The following is a 5,529-nucleotide window of genomic DNA, read 5'->3' as shown; positions in this document are numbered from 1 at the left end:
TAAGGCTTAATTTTAAAAGGGAAAACCTTATTATTCAACAGCGAAAAAAGAAAGAGAAAACCCTTATTGTAATTACTTAAACATGGGAAGGTGTAGTATTAGGTGGGGTTGGAGCCGATGCAACTCGCTTTCCACGCTCCGACCGGCTATTCTCGGCGAACTTGAGACTCGATGAGTGCATACCTTTTTTCTTTTCGTCTTCGTTCCACTCCGAAGAGTAATAATGTTCTTCGCTGGATTTGACGACGTCTTTGGAGGGCGGGAGGAACATGCCGCCCCATTGAGGGAAATGCACCAAAGACACCGGAAGAGTGCAAGCCACTATCATAACTCCCATCCATGAAAGACCAGCTGCTGTTGAAAACCTCGATGTTGAGAAGAATATTAATTGTGTTAGTCCGGACCCGAAGTTCCCACCAGCACCGGTTAGACCCGAAATGATGCCCAAAGACCGTCGCGAAATGAAGGGGATGATGCCGAAAGTGGCACCACAAGCAGCTTGAGCACCAACGGAGAAGAGGATCATTGCCAAGATAGCAATTGGAAGAGAGTTGGCACGGCCTAGCCAGATACAGAAGACACCTCCCATGGTTTGTAGGAACCACAGGACCCATAGTCTGCCTCTCATGCCAAATAACTGCGCAGCTTTGTCGGACGCGTAGCCACCAAAGGGACGAGCAAGAAGGTTTGCCATACCAAAAGTTGCAGCAATTATCCCTGCTGTGTGTAGTTTCAGATTAAACCTGTCCATTGACATTGTAGCAGGTTTAACTGTTAATTTCTCTCTTTTTTAAAGAAAGAAATACAGATGTAATATATATAAGTAGTGTTTGACTTACCTGTCATAAAAGTACTCAGCAATGACGTTATCAGTTGACAATTCAACTCCCATGGAGTATCCATAGAGAAGAACAAAGATCCAAGTCCTGTAATTGGTGATGGCATACCATAGCACCTGAAATGAAAATACCCTTATTTAGCAAAGAGTTGACATCATGGAAACTGGCTTCATTTGAATCAGAAAGTTGGTGAAGTTACCTTGCCGAATTTATCTTTTGCAACATCACCCTTCTTTTGCAGACTGCTAAGGTTCCCATCTGGCAAGTCTTGGCCAAGTGTTAATACCAAGATCCCCATGATTACATGAAGCCATCCAGGAATAAAAAAAGCGATTCTCCAGGCAGTGAATGGGGTAGATCCAACTCGTCGAATGATATCATAAACTAAGGGCATTATAAGTTGAGTTGCACCTCCTCCCATGTTACCCCAACCAGCTGCAGTTCCATTAACAAGCCCAATAATCTTGCTGTTAAACATGGTGCTCATCCAGTACTGGCATGACACGAATGTAGCAAGGGAGAATCCGATCATAAACCGAACAGCGATATAACCTCCGGCGTCCTTAACAAACGACATGCAAAAGACAGTCGGAGCCGATAGCATGATCAAAAAAGCGCAGCCATAACGAGGTCCCAAAAGGTCACAGACGGCACCCATTACAAGCCTTGAAAATATACTTCCCGAAACAGAAGCAACCCCAGCATTCCCAATATCTTGTTTCTTTAGGTTGAGGTTATCACGGATGATGGGAACAAGGGTGCTGCAGCAAAAGTGGAGACGAAGCAAGTGAAGAAGGAGATCCAAGATAAGTGAAAAGTTCTCATGTGAGGGTTAGCGAAAGAGAAAAGCTTGAACTTTTTGGCTTTGTGCTCAGAATCCACAGGCAGGTCGAAGTTAGCTGTTGTATCAGTAGGAACCATAGGTGAAGCTACTGATAAGGCAAAAGCTGGTTCTCTTCCTGTAACTCCATGCATGGAGCTTCCTGGGGATCCCTCAATCTCACTCATTTTCTTTTTCTCTCTTTTTCTTCCCTTTTACTTGGATTGTTTTTATTTTTTGGGATAAGTTTTACTTGGATTGTTGTTTGGAGTAATGGAAGATGGGTGGTAATTATACACGATTCACGTTTACAATTTAGGTTAAACTACGTATTTAGCCACCTAATTATCACTTTAGTTTTGTTAATAACCCCTCACGTGCGAAATTATAGAAGATCCCCTTTAAGATCAAACAATTCCATCGAATTGAGTATGATTGTATGTGTGATAGCATCTACTATACCAGGAATATCAATGAACTCGATTATTGCAATTGCTCAGGATACCCTTTTTTAGTTTAGCTTCTAGTTAGCTTCTAGAATCTATTTCTTAGTTCAAGGTCCCTCTTTACTAACTGGAATCAAAGAATTAATAGATCTGTTCCGCCCAAAATGGGAATGGGCTGAGGTTACACCGTTAAAAAGTTAATAGAACTGCTAACATGACATTTCTTTTTAATGACAACATAACATTAACTTATGGTGACAACTGACACATCAGCATCATCGTTAATTTTTTAACTGCGGGTGATAAAAATAAAAACAAAACGGAAAATCAGAGATGATTTTGAAAAAAAAAATAGTTGAATGACCAAAATGGAATCAAAGTGATAGTTTAGTGACTAAATTCATAGTTTACCCTCATTTTATGATGTGTTTAAAGAGCTAATGGAGATTCCCAACAGTTAAGAATCCTCATCGCCGCATCTACCCATGTATACAAATGATAAGTCTCGTCGTATATCCCAAAGGTTTAATTAGACTCTTCAAAACAGCCGACCAGCTGCTTAATTACCACATTAACCTCAGGTTATCAAATATAACACCATTTTTAAGTTGTTATATGTGGAGGTAAAGGACATTAACATTTTTCTAGTTGAACTTGAGAGCCAAGTATCTACATATACAAAATTAATTATAAGATATGTCTTGCTACGTCATTTATATTTAATAGATATTTAAATATAGATATAAGTATCACCGGTCAAATATTTTTTTTTTATAAAAATATTAAATATATTTTTATACTTACACTTATAAAAGATCGAGTAAAGTACACAAATGGTCCTCTAATTATATGACATTGTTTTATTGAATTTATTAACTATTAAAAATTATAAAATGATGTCTCGACTATAGGATGATGCTTTGTTGAATCCTTCAACTATTAAAAGTTACAAAATGGTCACCGATTATTCATATGTTCCAAACTCGTCATTTTCCCTTAAAAAATTACGGTTGTCTGAGTTGAATATTAACATGTTGACTGGAACATAATAAAATATGACCCCATAATCGTATGAGCAATATTTTTATGTATCGACTATCCGTTTGCATTATATTGTCGAGCCAATGTTTGAAAGATCATATCGTTGAGCCAATACTTGAAAACAACGACAGTGCTAGTAGACATTATTAAAATATGATTTTATCATATCCCAATCAACATGCTAACGTCCAACTCAGACGATCATCAATTTTTTAACGGGAAATGATGAGTTTGGAATATATGAGTAGTCGGGTGACGATTTTGTAACTTTTAATAGTTGGGAGACCCAATAAAATAACATCCTATAGCTAAGGGACTATTTTGTATCTTTTAATAGTCGGAAAACTCAACAAAACATCATCTTATAGTCAAAGGACCATTTGTGTACTTTACCCTAAAAGATATTAACATAATTTCCATTGGAGTACTTCGTGATGGTGGTCGTGATTATAGTGATTAAATATAACTGAACTCAAATTTTTCTTCATTTCCTTTTTATTTATCTTTCTCCTCAATTGATACAATATATTCATCCATTGTAATTTCGAGGCTTTATCTTCAATTTCGTTTTGTTTATACAACCCACTCAAAATATAATATTTTAAGATATCATTCTATGTTAAATTTATTAAGTGGTTTTAATGATAAATTGAGAAAAATTTTAAGAATAGATACATATATATTAACAATAAAAATTTCTCCATGTTCTTCGTATGAGATTGTACAAATAAAATTTTAGAGTAACACCATTAATAAAATCGATAATTAACGGGAAAAATTAGATTTCAGTTTTCACTTTAGACAACACTTGTATTTGTCATTGAGTGATCTCAGTGATAAAAGAAAATATTATTCTCTTTAGAAGATCTGAGTTCGAACAACTACGTCTATAAGATTTATAGATTATTAATAGACTAAAAAAATTATGAACAAATATTACATTATATTCGGCTTAATATATATATATATATATATATATATATATATATATATATATATATATATATATATATTATCCCAAGCAAACCAAGTTATTTCCCTAAGTAAGTGGCCGTACAAGCTGACCTCATAACCTCCCTGGGGATACATATATAAATAATTGTTTGAAGAAGTGATGGTTACGTAGTTAAATTCTAAACACAGGACCAATAATGCTTAATAAAATAATGTAATCCATATCCCAAACGATATATGTCCAACACTACTTGAGCTAGCTTCCCAAATTCAATGCCTTGCACATATAATTTGAACAAAATTTAATAAACCCTTTCCATATTCACTACAGCAAAAAAAACATTTGCGGCGTTTTTTTACCTATTGCGGCGTTTTATTACCTATTGCGGCGTTTTATTACCTATAGAGGCATTTTTAAGCGTCGCTAAAAGCACTTGCGGCGATAGGAAAAACGACGCAGGAAGCGTCGCTAAAGTTAGTGGCATTTGAGAACAAAAAACGCCGCAATAGGTCGTTATCTATAGCGGCATTTTTGGAACAAACGCCGCAAAAGACCGCTATCTTTAGCGGCGCTTTTGGAACAAACGCCGCAAAAGGTCATATCTATAGAGGCATTTTTTGAACAAACGCCGCAAAAAGTCAGATATATAGTTAAGATTAATTAATTTTACATATTTCATTTCTGCTCTCCATCACCTAAATTTAATATCATGAAGCTTGATTTAATTAACATCCATACATTTTAATTAAGACAAATTATGCATAAAAATATTTAACAACAAAATAAATTAAAATTTATACATTAAAATTAAATGTAATGTACTTTTACATTCAGAAAACAAAAACAAAAAAACACTCATATCCAATGGCAAGAACGAATTTACTTAAGAGAATTAATAACATATTGTATAGTTTTAAAAGTGTTCAGACATGTATAAACCATGCATGCATGGCTACAATCAGACCAAGAGACGGAAAGAACGCTGGCAAGGCAGTAAGGATTGCAAAATTGATTTCATTTGCTCTGAGAATCTAATCCAGTTCAAGCATTGCCCTAGTTCAATGAGCATCATAAGAAGTAAGAACAATGAGAATTGAAATAAACCGCAATGTCAATAATATTAAAGCATCTATGTTGGAAAAAGCTGGTGTTAAACTCACATCTCAATATCCAGTTTTAACTTCTAAATCTGTAGTGGAAAAGGCACGAGGTTAAGCAACTAGAATAAAGGGAGGAAACTGCATGGTAAAAATAACGGGCATTACCTGGATGAGCAGAGTACGAGCAAGCTCTCCCTGGAGAAGATTCTGGATAGGATTGATAAGTTCCTTTTCATATCTACATTATTAATCCCAATGAATTAGAGTTCCTCTCAAAGAATAAATTTTCCAAACTAAGAGATATAAACCACACCATGTGAGTTCAATT

At 35.4% G+C, this 5,529-nt stretch overlaps 1 pseudogene; it reads right to left on the bottom strand.

Annotated features, from left to right (window-relative positions):
* On the bottom strand, nucleotides 1-1,855 carry LOC120116196 (annotated as a pseudogene).
* Nucleotides 1,856-5,529: the final 3,674 nt, after the last annotated feature.

The sequence above is a fragment of the Hibiscus syriacus genome, unplaced genomic scaffold (assembly GCF_006381635.1).
Source record: "Hibiscus syriacus cultivar Baekdansim isolate YM2019G1 unplaced genomic scaffold, ASM638163v2 tig00110287_pilon, whole genome shotgun sequence".
Taxonomy (NCBI): domain Eukaryota; kingdom Viridiplantae; phylum Streptophyta; class Magnoliopsida; order Malvales; family Malvaceae; genus Hibiscus; species Hibiscus syriacus.
The sequence above is the reverse complement of the archived record's forward strand: the minus strand, read 5'-3'. Positions and strand labels throughout refer to the sequence as shown.